The sequence below is a fragment of the Hyperolius riggenbachi genome, chromosome 1, assembly GCF_040937935.1.
Source record: "Hyperolius riggenbachi isolate aHypRig1 chromosome 1, aHypRig1.pri, whole genome shotgun sequence".
NCBI lineage: Eukaryota > Metazoa > Chordata > Amphibia > Anura > Hyperoliidae > Hyperolius > Hyperolius riggenbachi.
Window position 1 is genome coordinate 149,227,698 of NC_090646.1, and position 18,665 is coordinate 149,246,362.

At 47.9% G+C, this 18,665-nt stretch overlaps 1 long non-coding RNA gene across 2 annotated transcripts in view; it reads left to right on the forward strand.

Annotated features, from left to right (window-relative positions):
- Window positions 1–13,395, forward strand: part of LOC137568267 (uncharacterized) — a 51,507-nt gene extending 38,112 nt beyond the window's left edge. For both annotated transcript variants that reach the window (XR_011030978.1, XR_011030979.1), the window contains exons 3-4: window positions 1,384–1,451; window positions 12,899–13,395. This is a non-coding gene — a long non-coding RNA (uncharacterized lncRNA). The remainder of the gene's footprint in view (window positions 1–1,383; window positions 1,452–12,898) is intronic.
- The last annotated feature ends 5,270 nt before the right edge of the window (window positions 13,396–18,665 follow it).

The following is an 18,665-nucleotide window of genomic DNA, read 5'->3' on the forward strand; positions in this document are numbered from 1 at the left end:
GAAACACCTGACCTGCTGCATGCTTGTTCAGGGGCTATGGCTAATAGTATTAGAGGCAGAGGATCAGCAGGGCTGCCAGGCAACTGGTATTGCTTAAAAGGAAATAAACATGGCAGCCTCCATATACCTCTCTCTTCAGTTGTCCTTTAAGAGGGAAAGGTCTGGATCCCTTAGAGCCTTCCTGGTGCTCTCTGTCCCCTCTTTCCAGCCCTGTGTCCCCATTGAAATTATTAAACCTGCAGGTCAAATACTTCTTAGGCCTTCCATTAACAGCCTTCTGAAATACTCGTGTCCACCTAATACTTCTGAAGACTAGCTGATCCATACTGTGCACGCACAAGTCTGCGCTCACATGTGCACAGTATGGATGCACTTGTCTTCTGAAGCACTCGGGGACGCAAGGGTTTCCGAAGCCTTCTGATGACCCCTGAAGGCGCAAACAAGGAGTTTTCCCTCTTCTTAGGTGAGTATCTAAAGGTGCATACACACTGTAAACTTATGTCGCCTGTTGGGGATAGACTGCCTATGCATTCTGTTGCTATGCAGGGAGGCAGTCGGACAACGGATTGGTAGTTGCTTGTCGGGGCTGCTGTACACACTCCAGATTATTGGTTGAGGCGGTCATTCGTTCACCCTGGGTAGCTGCCAGGAGGTCCATGCAGAGCACTGTGCGCAGTGGGCATACTCCCTCACTTCCCGGGCGATCCAGATGCTGGCGGCCATTCGTCTTCCTGTCCACGGAGGCTCTGCATCCCCCTGGTGAGATTGCAGACTGTCGGCATGACGACAGCCGGGAATCTCACTATAGGGTTACAGCACCACCCAGAGGACGGAGGGAGAACTGCAGCGCTGGATCCCAGGGAGGTGAGAAAGTGCTGGGGCTGCTCCAGGCTCTCTTGTGGTATGATTTTTTTTCTTGCTTTTAGGGTCTAAAAGCACATGAAAGAATTGTACCGCTTTTAGACCCTAAAATCAGGAAGGAATCCTACCGCCAGGGAGGTTAATCATGTACGAGGCTTACTTTTCTGTGTGTGTGTGTGTGGGGGGGGGGGGTGCTTCAAGCTTTATTTAAGATATTACTGTGCAGTAGGTCTTTCTATGCACACTTTCTTCAAGCAGTATGCATGGAAACTGTAGGGTCGCTGAGAAGAGGCCTTCAGTAGTTAATTATTTTACATGAGTAGTTATGAACATGCAAAGCATCATAAGCCTAATATAACCTACAACACGTATTTATAAAATGTGTCTATCTGCATTATAGAAAATACGGAGAAAAAACAAAAGAAAAGTTAGCTTAATTGCAGCACTGAACTACATCTTACAAACATTAACATATCTTTAATGGGGTTTCCCCATTTTCTTTTGTTTCTTCTGTTTGTATAGGTGTTGAGATTTCTCACTTGTAGTCGATTCACAATGAGAGAGGAGAAAGAATTTACAAGCATGCTCAGGTCAAAAACAACAACAGAGCTACTATAATGCATACTTAATGTTTATTGTTAAGTGTTTACTGTCAATTAGTAGTTAAATCATGCTGTTCAACAACTGATGGGAAGATATTTAAATATTGACTTTTGAGAGCACTGTCTTTTCTTTCTCTACTGTTTGTTTTATGCTAATAAAGAAAAAACATAGCTCTCCCAAGTGTCAAATAACCCTGGGATGATTTTCAATTATATTTAAATTTGATCCATCTGGCTGATTACCCACCTACCTTTACCATCTGCTCCAATAGAATAGCCACAAAAAGGAGATCCTAATGCTGGGCATACACGGCTCATTTTTGAGCCATTAAGATGGCTCGACAGATAATTTCCGACATGTCCGATCTCCCGACCGATCGTTTTACCGCTCTATTCCAGTGCAGTGAATGGAAAAAGATAAGAAAAACGAGTAGAAGATAAGAGAATTGACTGCCGAATCGAGCGGTGAATTGATCAATCGGGAGAATCGAGCTGCAAAAACGAGCCGTGTATGCCCAGCCTAAGAACAAACTGCTTTCTTTTAACTATCTAAAAAGGTTAATAGGTTTACATTTAATGCCTGCTGGAAGCCATATCTGCCATTAAGCCGTGCCACAGCACTAAGCTCTGCAGACTGCCAAGACTGTACTCTTATCTCTGAATCCAGAAGATTTATAGCAGAGACCTTCTGTGTGAAATCTAGAAAAAAAAAGAAAGTTTGACAATTTCAGTGTTCTTTAAGAAATCCCAGAGTGGATTGTGACCTAAAATACAGATATTTACCTAGGAATAGAGGAGCCTCTGGATCTTGCATATGTGCTTCCATATGTGCACAAGCATGGCCGAGCTGCACCCATGTGTGTACGCCCGTAGCTGCGCAGTAGCACGGAGCTACTCATACATGGCAGGGAGTTGAATGTGACTTTCACAGGTATGATAGTCCTTTGGACTAAAGGCAGGTAGGATAACTACATAGTAAGGAGTTGGTAGACAAGTACAGTTGGTAGACAGTAGACAAGTTTTCAATTGTATGTTATAAAAGACTGTGTCACAGGAGCCCTAGTGGCTGACCGCACTTAGCCCTCTAAACGGTGCCAGCGCACAGATCGTGCGAACTCTGGTCGCAGTCAATGCGCAGGAGCCGTTAAGAATTAGCCGCAGACAACTCAGAAGGGAGCCTGTGAGACACGGGTGATTACAACTTCACCCACTGGTTCAGAGTAAACTGCCACCACCGCGGTTACCATGGGACCGTGGAGCCCACTAACTGACTGACTAGTCCTGCGAATAAAACGGTTAAACACACGGTATTCTGTCTAGCCAACAACAAACAAACAGTAGCGTATCTTCAGAGACCCGGGATCAGTTCTGTGTGTGCTGATAAGCAGGGTAACGGACAGTGAATGACTTGGAGAAAGTCGTTTATTCACGCAATATAAATAATTAATATATACAGAAAATTATTAAAATCACAATTATTAAGACAGTAATAGCCAGTATAAAAAATAAAAGAAGGGAGAAAAATACTTAGTTCCTGGAAAGATGTCCTTTTTGTGGGAAAAACAGAGTTCTGGGTTTCAATCAGAGTTCAGAGTTCAGACCAGGTGGATGCCAGCATATCCTCAAGCTGGCACCTGATGAGTTCAAGGTGTTTTCAGGGTGGAGGACACTGAGTTTGGGTCCTCTGCCATTCTTATGCCCCTGCTTCAGTAGGAGGGAGTGAGGGCGGGGAGCCATACACCCCCTTAGAAGATGAGATGAGCCCTCCCCTTGTCCTGGGGGCTAGAAATCATATCTACCCATATATGGGCTCTATCTCACAGAACCGTACAGGTCAGGGCGGATTTATTAACATTTTCAGGTCTGTCTCGATTTACCCAGCGCCCTGATACCAGACATGAGGGGTGGGACCCCTGTGGTATCATCAGGGCATTTTCAAACTGCCTAACTGGCAGTCCTTACCTCAGAATGTTCTGAAACGTCCTCAGAACCAGCACCGGGGCTCATGCTACACTTCCCCCACGTTTGGCGAAGCTGCCATCTCAGGAACCCCAGAAATATGACAGATCTGGGAAGTTATGGATATGCTATGAGACTCAGGTTATTCCCAGGCAAAGGCTCTTTGAAGTTTGGAGCAGCCAGCTAGGTGTCACCTCCCCTGCTGGGAGGGAGCCAGTGGGTCTGGCTTCCCCCCAACTAGATTGCTTCTGCCATGGTGCTTGTCACCTTATACCTGATGGATGGGCCATCAGCACAGCTTGAAGCCAGGGACTCTCTGGGCCCAGGCTCATTAGCATATCAAAAGAGCCATCCAGCCTTTAGGATGGTGCTCTCTCTCTGCTAAGAAAAGGACTTCAGCTGCCCCTACACACTCAACCCAGATTGTATCGATTTGAAGCGCAATCGATGCAGGGAATCGAGTGCGATCGCTTTTTCTTCACGGGCGGTTCCAGGACGCGCCTGCGGCCCCGCAACCGTCCGTGACAGCCCTCCCTGGGGAGAAGGCAGATAGACATGCATCAGCAAGATGTGTGTCGTTGCCGCTAACCTGCGAGATCTGATCTAGTTCCCCGTTGCAACGGGATAGCCCGTTGGCGTTCTGGTGTCGGCTGCCTGCCTTGTGTTGAATCGTGAAGTCATACTGCTGTAATGACAGGCTCCAACGTAAGAGCTTGCCATTGGTCCCAGCAGTGCGGTTCAGCCAACTCAGGGGATTATGGTCGGTAATGATCGTGAAGGAGCGGCCGTACAGATACGATTGTAGTTTCTGTAGGGCCCACACGATCGCTAGGCACTCCTTTTCAGTTGTGGAGTAGGCTACCTCTCGGGGCAGGAGCTTCCGGCTCAGGTAGAGGATAGGGTGTTCATCTCCTTTTCCATCCACCTGGCTGAGGACTGCGCCGAGACCGTAGTCAGAGGCATCGGTTTGCACAACAAACTGACGACTGAAGTCTGGGGCTTGAAGCACCGGGGCGCTTGCGAGTGCCTGCTTCAAGGCTTGGAAGGCGTTCTCGCAAGCGGGGGTCCAGCTAACAACCTTGGGGTGTTTCTTGCTAGTGGCATCGGTCAGGGGTTTCGCTAAGGTACTATAGGCTGGAACAAATTTCCTATAGTAGCCGGCGGTCCCCAGGAACGCCTGGACCTGCTTTTTCGTGATAGGCCGAGGCCATGCCAGGATGGCGTCAACCTTTCCCGTGTCAGGTTTCAGGGTGTTACCCCCCACCCGGTGACCTAAGTACTGCACCTCGGTCATACCAATCTGACACTTACTCGGCTTAACTGTCAGATTGGCTGCGGCCAGCCTCTCTAGTACCTGGGACAGGTGTTTGAGGTGTTCCTCCCAGGTGGGGCTGAACACCGCAATGTCATCCAAGTACGCTACAGCGAACCCTTGCAGTCCCTCCAGCAGGTCGTTTACGGCCCGCTGAAACGTGGCAGGAGCGTTCTTCATCCCAAAGGGCATCATCGTGAACTCGAAGAGGCCAAAAGGGGTGATGAAGGCCGACTTCTGCCTCGCGTCAGGTGCAAGTGGTATCTGCCAGTACCCCCGGCTCAGATCCATGATTGATAGGTACCTGGCGGACGCCAGCGTATCCAACAACTCATCGATGCGAGGCATGGGGTAGGCGTCTGTAGTGGTGATGGCGTTCAACTTCCTGTAGTCCACGCAGAACCGAGTTGTCTGGTCCTTCTTGGGGACCAGGACAACAGGGGCTGCCCAGGCGCTTCAGGACTTTTGAACCACCCCTAGCTCCAGCATCTCCCTCACCTCTTTCTGCATGTCCGCTTGCACCTCTGGGGAGACGCGGTAAGCGGATTGCCTGATGGGGGGATGGGTGCCCGTATCTACCCTATGCACTGCCAGACTGGTCCGCCCCGGGGCACAGGAGAAGGTGTGCTGGTACGGACCCAGCACCTCCTGCAACTGCTCTTGCTGGGACGAGGAGAGTTGTGGATTGACGCTTAGGTCGCTGTCCACACCTCGTATGTCAGCCAGCAGGTCTAACAGGGGGTCTGCCTCTCCTTGCTCTAACCGGCTGCACACTGGCAGCACATACTTGGTCCTGTCATGGTGGGCCTTCAGCATGTTGACATGAAAGCTTTTCTGTTTCCTGCCTCCCATTTTCACCAGGTATGTCAGAGGGTTTAACCGTTGCACTATAGTGTAGGGTCCCTCCCAGGCCGCTTGCAGCTTGTTCTGCCTCACTGGAAGAAGGGCATACACTTTGTCACCTACTTCAAATGACCTCTCTCCAGCAGTGCGGTCATACCAGAGTTTTTGTTTGGCCTGAGCCTGGGCCATGTTTTCCGTTACCATTTCTGTGAGGGACTCCATCTTGTCCCTGAACTTGAGGACATAATCAACTACAGAGACATCTGTGGGGTCCCCCTTGCCCTCCCACGTCTCCCGCATCAATTCTAGGGGTCCTCGGACATTCCTACCATACAGGAGCTCGAACGGGAAGAAACCCGGTAGATTCCTGCGGCACCTCCCGGTATGCAAACAACAGATGAGGCAGGTATCGTTCCCAGTCCCCACCTTGCGACTCAACAAACGTGGTCAGCATTTGCTTCAGCGACCCGTTGAACCTTTCACACAGTCCATTGGTCTGTTGGTGGTAGGGACTGGAGACAATGTGCGTCATCTGTATCTTTTTGCACAGGGCCTCCATGAGTCCGGACATAAACTGGGTTCCCTGATCGGAGAGCATCTCCGCAGGGAACCCGACTCGGGAGAAAATGTTAAGTAGCGCGTCGGCTACCTTGTCCGCTCTCAGGGAGGAAAGTGCCATGGCCTCAGGATAGCGGGTGGCGTAATCCACCACCGTCAGGATGTACCTTTTGCCACTGCTGCTGGGAGTGGGCAACGGTCCAATTATGTCGACTGCCACTCTGTGAAAGGGCTCACCTATGATTGGCAGTGGACACAAGGGAGCTTTGCGGGGATTCCCAGCCCTTTTTACCTTTTGGCAAATGGTACATGAGCGGCAGTAGTTCGTCACATCTATCCGCATTTAAGGCCAGTAGAAATGTCCCCGGATACGATCAAGGGTCCTGTGGATCCCCAAGTGCCCGGCCAGGGGAATGTCATGTGCGGACTTCAGCACATGCCCCCGGAAGGCACTAGGTACCACAAGCAACTTGGTACCCATCCCCATTTTACCTTCGGTGGGGTGTACAGGCTCACTGTACAACTTCCCACCTTCCCAGTATACCTTGAACGTAGCCTCGTCTGTGAGGGGCTCAGAAGCCTGTTTTCTGAGGTCCTCGAGGTTAGGGTCAGTCTGGAGTGCTTGCACAAATGCAGCACTCTCACTCTCAGCCAGCTGGCCCGTGGCGTATGAGGTTAGTGGCTGAAGGGTACCCTCCCTGTGGTCAGAGGAGGGGGAGGAGGCCGGAACCTCCTCTACCTGTTCTGAGCTCAGGGTCTGAGCAGTATGGCTGCGTGTTACCGCTAGCACAGGTATCCCTTCAGAATGGCACATATTGGCATTACCTACATCATTGTCACAAGCATTAATAACAGTAACAGGAACATTTTCATCACAGACAGTTTGTACATCAAACACAGGTACCCGTGAACTGGGCACGTTCAACCCACCTCCCCCCTGTTCTTGCCCCTGGGTGCAAAGTACCTGGGTGTGGGCAGAGAGTCCGTCTCCATCCTGGCATTCCACAGGGCTTGGTGCAGGTTCATAGTACGACACCAGCGTGCCCAAGTCGGTCCCCAGCAAAACAGGGACCGGCAGTTGGTCCAGGATCCCAACAACCTTCTCGTGGACCCCCACCCCCCCCAGTCGATGGACACCCGGGCTTGGGGAATGTGAGAAAGAGTGCCCCCCACTCCAGTGAGGGTGAGGTACTGGTCAGGAATGATGGCCTCTGCGGGGACAAGGTGTGCACGCACCAGAGTGAAATCTGCTCCGGTGTCACGGAAACCAGTGACAAGCTGGTCATTCACCGTAACCAGCTGGTGATTGCTTGTGATGGGGGAGTTCCCTGCCCCCTTGGCAAACATCAGGTTGGATGCGGCTCCTGGTTGGGGTACACTGGCGGGGGGTGTCTGCCGCGGGCGAGGTGCGGGTGGTCCAGGTGCTGGGGTGGTCTGCCTCCGCTCCGGACAGGTGAACTTCATGTGTCCCGTCTTGTGGCAGTAGTGACAGGTGACCTCTCCAGGGGCTGCAGACCTGGGTGCAGCAGCTGTGCTGGGTGGCCTCTGTGGCTGACGGCTCACAGGGGCAGGAGAGTCTGCCGAGGTATTGGGCTGACCTCCTCTCCAGCTGGATGGGACAGTTCTGCGGGTATCAGCCACCCGGGTAGTTGCAAAAGTCTCAGCAAGGTCTGCAGCGACAGTGGCTGAAGCCGGCCTGCGTTCTAACACAAACTGTCGTACATCAGCAGGGCAAATGTTCAGAAATTGTTCGAGGACTATCAAGTCCTCCAGGACGCCATAAGACCCTTTGGTGAGGCCTAGAGTCCACTGGCGTAGTGTGGTGAGCAAGCTGCTGGCCACATCTCGGTACGAATCAGAAGACTTTTTCTGCCAGGCCCTGAACTTTTTCCGATAGGCTTCTGGCGTCAGCTGGTACTTAGTAATGATAGCGTCTTTTATAGCAGCATAATCATTATCCTTCTCCGCAGGCAATTCTGCGAAGGCATCAAGCGCTTTGTAGCGCAGCAAAGGTGTCAGATGTCTGGCCCACTGGTCTTGGGACAGACGATACTGACGGCATGCTTTTTCAAAAGACCGCAAAAACAAGTCAATGTCTGTGTCTTTTTCAATATTAGCAAATTTAAATTTTGCACTTACGGGTGGTGCAGTTCCTTCAGCAGGGAGGCTGGGCAGTGAACTCCGGCTGGCCTGTTGCACTTTTGCCATGTTTAGCTCATGCTGTCGTTGGCGCTCCCGTTCTCGCTCAGCGGCATCCCTCTCCGCGTGGCGTTCAGCAGCAGCAGCTTTGCGTTCTGCAGATTGGCGCTCCCGTTCCTCTCGTGCCTCTCGCTTTTGCTCCGCCATGTACTGCAGGTACTTGTCCAGGTCAGTCTCCATCAGCTTTCGTAATGCTTGCTGCATTACCGGGTCAGCACCCATGGACAGTCCAGTACTGGCCAGTTCCGGGCGAGTACTGTCAGAAACTCTGGGATTGGGGTCCATACTGACAGTCACTGGCGTAACTGTTGCAACAGGGCCCGCAGGATGCTCAACCTCTGTACACCTAGGATCTTCAGTCTCTGGTTCCCCTAGACTGTCAGATGGGCTGGTATCCACTTCAGCGGACACTCCCGGCTCCCGCAGTTGCTGGGCATCCCATCTGGACAAGTCTGCTATCAGGTCCCGTTTGTTCTTGCAGAGGATGCCAATGCCCCTCTCTTCGCAAAGATTTTCCAGGTCTGCTAGGCACATGTTCTGGTAGTTCCCGGACATTTCCATGCCAAATAAAATAAAACTTTTGGGGAGGGGTACTGGCTACACAGTCTCTCTGTATATATAAAAAATATATTGCCTTCCAGCTACACCAACGAATTAGTTCGTTTCTTGATAGCGCTAGCGCTATCTTAGATACTTTCAGCACAACACAGGTCCCAACCGCTGCCTAACACTGTCACAGGAGCCCTAGTGGCTGACCGCACTTAGCCCTCTAAACGGTGCCAGCGCACAGATCGTGCGAACTCTGGTCGCAGTCAATGCGCAGGAACCGTTAAGAATTAGCCGCAGACAACTCAGAAGGGAGCCTGTGAGACACGGGTGATTACAACTTCACCCACTGGTTCAGAGTAAACTGCCACCACCGCGGTTACCATGGGACCGTGGAGCCCACTAACTGACTGACTAGTCCTGCGAATAAAACGGTTAAACACACGGTATTCTGTCTAGCCAACAACAAACAAACAGTAGCGTATCTTCAGAGACCCGGGATCAGTTCTGTGTGTGCTGATAAGCAGGGTAACGGACAGTGAATGACTTAGAGAAAGTCGTTTATTCACGCAATATAAATAATTAATATATACAGACAATTATTAAAATCACAATTATTAAGACAGTAATAGCCAGTATAAAAAATAAAAGAAGGGAGAAAAATACTTAGTTCCTGGAAAGATGTCCTTTTTGTGGGAAAAACAGAGTTCTGGGTTTCAATCAGAGTTCAGAGTTCAGACCAGGTGGATGCCAGCATATCCTCAAGCTGGCACCTGATGAGTTCAAGGTGTTTTCAGGGTGGAGGACACTGAGTTTGGGTCCTCTGCCATTCTTATGCCCCTGCTTCAGTAGGAGGGAGTGAGGGCGGGGAGCCATACACCCCCTTAGAAGATGAGATGAGCCCTCCCCTTGTCCTGGGGGCTAGAAATCATATTTACCCATATATGGGCTCTATCTCACAGAACCGTACAGGTCAGGGCGGATTTATTAACATTTTCAGGTCTGTCCCGATTTACCCAGCGCCCTGATACCAGACATGAGGGGTGGGACCCCTGTGGTATCATCAGGGCATTTTCAAACTGCCTAACTGGCAGTCCTTACCTCAGAATGTTCTGAAACTTCCTCAGAACCAGCACCGGGGCTCATGCTACACTTCCCCCACGTTTGGCGAAGCTGCCATCTCAGGAACCCCAGAAATATGACAGATCTGGGAAGTTATGGATATGCTATGAGACTCAGGTTATTCCCAGGCAAAGGCTCTTTGAAGTTTGGAGCAGCCAGCTAGGTGTCACCTCCCCTGCTGGGAGGGAGCCAGTGGGTCTGGCTTCCCCCCAACTAGATTGCTTCTGCCATGGTGCTTGTCACCTTATACCTGATGGATGGGCCATCAGCACAGCTTGAAGCCAGGGACTCTCTGGGCCCAGGCTCATTAGCATATCAAAAGAGCCATCCAGCCTTTAGGATGGTGCTCTCTCTCTGCTAAGAAAAGGACTTCAGCTGCCCCTACACACTCAACCCAGATTGTATCGATTTGAAGCGCAATCGATGCAGGGAATCGAGTGCGATCGCTTTTTCTTCACGGGCGGTTCCAGGACGCGCCTGCGGCCCCGCAACCATCCGTGACAGACTGTAATTCTGCTTTAGTGATCTCAGCAGTTTTGAGGCACTGAAAAACTAAATAGGTACAGTGTACCTGAAGCAGATTAAAATTTAGTTAACCAAAGATGCTAAATCTGTAGTGTACTCACACAAAGCCTCATCCTTGTTCTCATCCTCAGCATTTCACTATTATTCCTGGTCCCAAAGTCCCCTGAAACTCAAGTGGGAGCACTGTTGTGTACATGGTCACCTGGAAGTTCATTACCCCTCTACACTACGCCTGTTGTGTGATGTTGGCCCATGACTATCTTTCCCTCAGTAGGCCACATTTCAGCACTACTCCTTTCACTGGTTGAACACATATGGCCTGATCCGATTCACTTTTTCTCCTAGATAATTAACTTTTCAACACTCTGCAATTGAAAAAGTACTAAAAAGTAGGTGAAAAGCTCTGCCAAAAAACTAGTTTCTTGCTTGCTGGTGGTTTATCGGGTATTTTATTGTCAAGGTGTGAAAATATCACCTAGGAGAAATTAAGGAGAAAAAGTTGGGCCCATAGTCTGTTCTCATCAGTCGGGAGCTAGCAGCAAATGTGTGTCCTGCGGAGTGGCGTCTACATAGTATGGATACACTGTTCCACTCTGGCAGTCTCACTGCACCGGCTGCACTTGGAAGTGAATTGATGGCATTCTGACAACGCAACTATGGTCTCAGAAAATTGGGTTTGTGCATTGTGGAAATGCAGTGAACACACTAAAACACAATGGAGATGAACATGTGTGCATGGGTTCAAGCTTCCCCATAGGAATTCATAGGGGTTGTCTGCATGCCTCATGCAGACCGCAGAACTAATGTGAACAGGTCCCTATTCTGAAGTTGAATATTATAGAAAAAAGACAAAACACAGGGACACCGGGAGCCCTTCTGGTGTATTATCGACGGATATTCAGTAAAAAATCAGAGTGTGTTATACTCACAAGTGTGGGTTGCTAGTAGAAGCAACCACTCATCTAGGCATGTGGAGAAGTCCCGTCTCCACTCGGTCTTTGAGTAGTTGGTCGCTGCTCCTTAAAAGAAAAAGGCTCACTCCACCAAAGTGTCGTGAAGACCCCACACAGTGGGATGGTAAAGCTGGATACAGTGGGAATAGGAGGTGCCCTTAAATTGTATGGTATATATGTGTAATTTCATTTTGGGATAAATTCAAATAAGGTTCTTGCCTACCTTATACATGAAGACATCCACTCATAGTGAATTTAAGATATTTATTTTCATAGAGCAGCTCAGACAACGCGTTTTGCGGCTCAAACCTTCCTCAGGTCAAAAATAGGGTGCTCACTAAATGCCTGTAAGCTCCTGGGCGCCCTTATTTGAATTTATCCCAAACTGAAATTACACATATATACCATACAATTTAAGGGCGCCTCCTATTCCCACTGTATCCAGGTCCCTATTCTGTCATTCTCTAAAACTTATCTTCTTTGCACAATTATGCATTTTTTTTTATAGAAGAAATTCATAAAGAAAATACTCCTATTCATTGTATACATAGTTAAATAGAAAATTGTAAAGCTAGCGTAACCTACAACATAGCAAGGATGTTCAGTGTTGGGTCAGACTATCCTGGACCAGGCAGAGTGGATGGTGCATATGATGAGCTGTCCTGCTCCTGTGGTCCAGTGATCAGCTGTTCCTGCTCAGGCATCAAATAGGTCCTCATCAGATTCCTGAATTTCAGTAGTGCTATATGCTTGCACGTGTCCTGTGCTCATTGAAAACGAAAGAATTATATTCACATGGGGGAGGTCAGGAGAGGTGGCATGTGGGGTAGGAGCATAGATGGGGATGTTACTGTAGGTGAGGACCAAGAGACGTGACATGGGGGTTGGAAGGATGGACGAAGCATAGTTGAGTGGAGGAGGGTCAGGAGATATAGAGTGTAGAAGGATTGATTTGGGGTGAGTGCAGGGCAGCAGACGTATAGCTTATGATATGGAGAGAACATCATTATTGCTACAGCTGCGGACAGCACTGAAGGTGGCAGGAGAGGTTTAGAGCTGCCGACTCAGAAGTTGTCATGTCGGCAGATAGGAAGTCAACTAAGTGGAAATCAGCTAAGAGGTAAATAGAGGAGGTCTAGATGACAGGAGCATAGGATGGGTATGTGTGTGGGTGTTTTCTATGAGGAGGATATCAATGTTGTAGAGTGGTGTCTCAGGACACCTGGGACCATATGCAATTAATTTCTACTAGGATATAATTTTTCCTCTTCTTTTTAAAATAACTTTTCAGCACTTGCCAATTGAAAAAGTACCAAAAATATGTGATTCCTTATCCCCATGACATTGTGCCCCACCTTCTCGCCTTTCCTCTAGTCATTGTGCCCACACTATACTCACCTCTCTTCTTCAATTATCAGGTCGGCAGCAGTTCAGTGGAGCAAACAGGTGGAGAGGTGATCTGCCTGAAAGGTGGCATCACAAGCAGAATTAACCCGAGCAGTCTGTGCCTGACAACCATCATCAGTTGGATCAGTTTCACACCATTTCCTGCTCTTAGTGACCATGCCACTAAAATAGGAATTGAGCAGAAATATTCTAAACTAGAACCCAGTTCTAGTAATTCCCTACTGCATGTCGAACTAAAAAAGAAGATTTGTTATTTCACTATAAAACATGTCAGGGATATTTCCAGGAACAATTCTTCGAAGAGAGACACCATAACTAGAAATCAGGAACACTTGGCAGCCATTCTGAGGGAATTGGCTGGAAGATGGCATTCCTTTTAGAAGACACTCCTGATGCACAGCTCTTTGTTTATTATTACTACTCATGATTTCTGTAGTGTCATCATCATCCGTGGCACTGTATAAAGTACAATACCAATGTGGACATTAAACAGAGATATAGTAAACAATATAGCTGTGACAGTCAGTAACTAATACAGTCAGTTACCTGGCAAACATACAGCATGTAGAAGAAATAATAGAGGAGAGAATGTTACACAATTTTAGTCTAAAGGTGGCCATACGTCTCTCAACTTGGTGAATGATCGGCCATCTGATTATTATGTCGCCAAAAGCATGCCCGATCAACAATTCAAGCAATTTTGTGCTGAAATTGGTCTCATGTATCGATTGGACATGCTGGAAATTCTTGGGCCAATGTGCATTATTTGGTCGCCGGAGTATTGTACGTGGTCCAGTGTTCTCCCTTACACTGCTACTGCCAATAGAGCGCGCCCTAGTGGCTGCTGCTCTGCTCTGGCGCTTTGAGTCCGCAAGGAGAAAAGCGCAATATAAATGTTATTTGTCTTGTCTTTGTGTCTTGTTTGACGTCACATGTGCGCCACGTGCAATACACCAGCAACCATGCCAACGAGGAAGAAAAGTGCAGACACTCAGGGAACAGCAGACAGAGGTAAATTATTATGCATGGGCACCAGGAGTTCCATTTCACATTTGTGGGGATGTACCCGGGGGCAGTGAGGTGACGGGCAGCATCACAAGACTGAATCCCAAAAGATTTCATGCTGAAATTGATGGGGAATTGGCCTGCGGCATATGGCAGCCAACAGATTTCTTTCCGGCCAGAATGCATGTAAGGGTAGACCTTTGTCAGGAAGGATTGTTTAAATGGTATTTCATCTGTGAAGAGCACACCTCTCAGACATTAAGGCCCGGTTCACATCTGCGTTTTTTTCTGGAACGTAAGCGGAACGTATACTGTACAAACAGAACGCATGTGAATGGATCCAATGTTAACCTATGGATCCATTCACATGCGTCCGTTGGTACAGATACGTTCCGGTCCACGGATCTGAAAAATGCCGCAGGCCCTAATTTTCCGGACTGTTCTGACTAGCGGAACGGATCCGGACAATAATACTGCACCATTGGGGCAATGGGAATCGGAACGTTTTTTCACACTAGTGAAGAAACGGACCGTTCCACGGGTGATGGGGGCATGGACCGATGCGAATCTAGCGCCGGGAGGGTGAAGGGAGGGTGCAGCAGCCAGGCGGGTGGGCTAGGGAGGGTTTATACATACCTTATCTTCATAGGCAGCCGGCGGTAGAGGCTTCCGTCGACTAGTCACATGACGCGCTGTGTAGTCACAGCGGAAGAAGAGGAAGCCTCTACCGCCGGCTGCCTATGAAGATAAGGTATGTATTTGCTGAGTGAAATCGGATCAGATCAATCATTGATCAGATCTGTTTTCACTATGTGAATGGGCCACGGACTGAGCCATCCGGATCCGGTGAAGCGGAGACCGGATCCGCTCACCGGATCCTTTTTGGCAAAAACTCAGATGTGAACCGTGCCTAAGGCTACGTTCACAGTGCTCCGCTGCGTTGCGCTATGATGGAGGTTTTTTAACAGCAGAAATCGCACAGAAATGAAAAGTCAATGCGATGTTCACAGTGCATGCGGTGCGATGCGCGTCAACGGGGTCCGTAAAAATAACGCAGATCCTGCTCTGCGTTTATGCAAATCATGCATTGACGCATTCAATGTTAGTCTATGGTAACGCTCGCTTGTTTGAATTTTTGCGCTGCGTCACACTACGTTGTAGCCATTGCACATGCGCACATCTGTTTAAAAAGGTGGGGCTTTATACTCTCAAATGTGCGACACAAACGTCGCATACCTATGATGCAATTTTCATTCTTATGCCTCTGTTACAATCGCAACACATTACTTGCTTCTCTGCGTTGCGTTTTATCCACATTGTGTAGCAACGCAACACGCGTTGGCACTGTGAATGTAGCCTAAGGCTGGATTCACAGTGGTCAGTTGCATATAACACACCTTAAAATGTGTGTGAACTGCAATGGAGACTGGACATAGACTTTAACCACTTGACGTCCGCAGTGGTAACCCCCCTAAAGACTCTTTGTTGCAGCGCTGGGCTGTGCAGGCTTTTCAGCCTCCCGCACAGCCCAGCTTAGGTGATCAGCGATCGGACTCGCATCTTTTTTTGTCCCTAAGGGGACATGCCGCCAGAGGGGTCCGATCGCTGCTGCCACTTTTTTTTTTTTTTTTTTCAAGCCTCATCGGGGCTGTTTCTCTCCAATTAGAGGCCGGGGATCGCCGATCTCGTACAGCACTGCGGCCCCCGGCAGCGCTGTACACTTGTAAACAAAGCGGATTTCTTCCCCTTACGTTTACAAGCAGCCTGCTAGCCGCCGATCGGCGGCTAGCAGGCTATTCACGGAACTCTGCTCCGTGAACGGGCAGGGAACGATCGTGCATGCGCGCAGCCTTTCCCTGGGAAACTGCAGCCCCAGGACTTGACGCCAATTGGCGTTAGGTGGTCCTGGGGCTGCCACCGCAGTCACGCCCATTGGCATGAGGCGGTCTTCAAGTAGTTAATGCAAAGCCTGCATGCAGCAAGTTAGAATAATGTGACCAGTTACTGTGAACAGCCCCATAGAATTCTATGGGCGGTGAGCTGACATGCAGAATTTTTCTGCAACGCAACTGAGCACTGTGAAACTAGCCTAAAGTTGCAAATCATGCTATTCATTTCTCAAAGAAAAAGGACAAGAGACAAGGGCCTCGATTCATCATTGTCTTTGAGATAACTTTTTCCAGTTTGTTAAATTACCGAATTCGAAGTTTAGCGATTTCTAGTTGTATTCATCAAGGTTTTTCGGCATTCGGTGTGAATTCGATAACAATTCGGTAAACATTCGGTAACGTGTCGATATTTCCATTTTACAGCGGTAATTTAACACAAGGCCATAAGATTCCCATGGAATTGTGGGTAAAAGGCAGTCCTTTGAGCACTACGTAGCAACATTCTGAATAGGGCTTAACACCTGGACCAGGATTCTGGAAGTGGTTGGGACAATCCCACAATTTGATAGGAGCCTTTTCTAAAAAATTATAGTGCAGCTAGCAAAATTAGTTAACCCTGGCACTGCCTGTGTTCTCTTACAAGATGATTCAAGAGAAATGCAGATGTCGTGTTATAGCAAATAAATCTATTCTCTTACAAATTTATATGGTTGCAGACCTTATTCTTGCCCTTCTGCGCCTTTGAATCACTCTCAGCTGATACATAACCACTTCAAATGGCTCCACCTTCTCTGTCAGCAATGATCTGACAGGAATAACGACAGAGCAGTGAAGGAGATAACTAATCCTAAATGTAACGCTAAACCACGCCCACTTTCTTTTTCATGAATTGCACTTTCTTCCGTTTTAGCGAATCGTTACCGAATGTTCGCTAACAGCTGTAGATAACTTTGATGAATCCTGAAATGAAGTTAACAAATTCGGTATTTTACCAAACTGTTGTTAACAAATTTGCTAAGTGTTGATGAATCGAGACCAAGATGTACCAAATTGTCAGTGAGGGGGGAGAGGGTAAGGCCTGGAACCCACTAGAGTGATTGTGTGAGCGTTTAGTGAGCGATTCAAACTGCTAGCGATTTCCCTAAATGCTCAGCTAATGTTAATGGATGGGCCAAATTCCACTGGAGCGACTGCGATTCCCAAAACGCAAAACACATGACATGCAGCATTTTAAGCGTTAGCGTTTCTGCAATGTAAAGTATATAAATGCTGGCATAATCGCTCATCAAAACCTACACAGAGCGATTTTGCTAGCGTTTTGAAGTTACTGCACACTGTAAAAAAAATAAAATTAATTGAAAGGACCAATCAGAATTAAAAACGCTAATCGCTACTCAATCGCTGGCAAAAACCTCACACTTTTTAAAATTGCTGCCAAAAAAGTTCATGAAATCGCTTACAAAACGCTCACACAAAACGCTAGCGATTGCGATTAGCGATAGCGTTTTGTAGTGGGTTCCAGGCCTCAGATTGGGTTTATCAGGTGAGGTGGTTCTCAGTGGTTAGTTGCATAATGCATGCATTATAATGAGTTTGAACTGCAATAGAGACCTGCATGCAGCGAGTTAGTGTAAAGGTACATACACACGTCAGATTTTCGCAAACGACCGGTTTTTGGGCATCCAAATGACCGGTCGTTTGGTGGATCGCTCAAGTCCAGTCTTATCAGCTGAACGACAGACTGTACACACGCCTGATTTGACGTCCAATCGACCGGTCGTTTGGACGTCCAATCGACGGGTCGTTTGCGAAAATCCGACGTGTGTACGAGACTATATGTGATCTGTTACAAGCAGTACTGTGAACAGCCCCATAGAATTGTATGGGCAGCAAGTTGACATGCACAATTGTTCTACAATGCAACTGATGTATGGTGAACTAGCCCTGAGCTGAATAATAATTGGACATGTTTTGTCAAGCAGATAGGAAAGACAAAGATTGTCATATACCATCGCTTGGAAAAGTGAGAACCATCCTACACATAACTTTTCCATTCAATTCTAAATACCATATATTCCAGCGTATAAGACGACTGGGCGTATAAGACGGCCCCCAACTTTTCCAGTTAAAATATAGAGTTTGGGATGGCCTTGATTCATCAAGACTTATCGAATTGGTTAACGACAGTTTGGTAAAATACCGAATTCGTTAAGTTGATTTCAGGATTCATCATCAAATTTATCTACAGCTGTTAGCAAGCATTCGGTAATAATTCGGTAATAATTCGTTAGTGATGCGTTAAAACAGAAGAAAGTGCAATTCATGAAAATGAAAGTGGGCGTGGTTTATCGTTAAATTTAGGATTAGTTATCTCCTTCACTGCTCTGTCGTTATTCCTGTCAGATCATTGCTGACAGAGAAGATGGAGCCATTTGAAGTGGTTATGTATCAGCTGAGAGTGATTCAAAGGTGCAGAAGGGCAAGAATAAGGTCTAGAACCATATCAATTTGCAAGAGAATAGATTTGCTATACCAGGACATCTGCATTTCTCTTGAATCATCTTGTAAGAGAACACAGGCAGTGCCAGGGTTAACTAATTTGCTAGCTGCACTATATTTTTTTTTTTTAGAAAAGGCTCCATTTAAATTGTGGGATTGTCCCAAGCCACTTACAGAATCCTGGTCCAGGTGTTAAGCCCTATTCAGAATGTTGCTACGTAGTGTTCAAAGGACTGCCTTTTACCCACAATTCCATGGGAATCTTATGGCCTTGTGTTAAATTACCGCTGTAAAATGGAAATATTGACACATTACCGAATGGTTACCGAATTGTTATCAAATTCACACTGAATGAGGAAAAACCTTGATGAATACAACTAGAAAT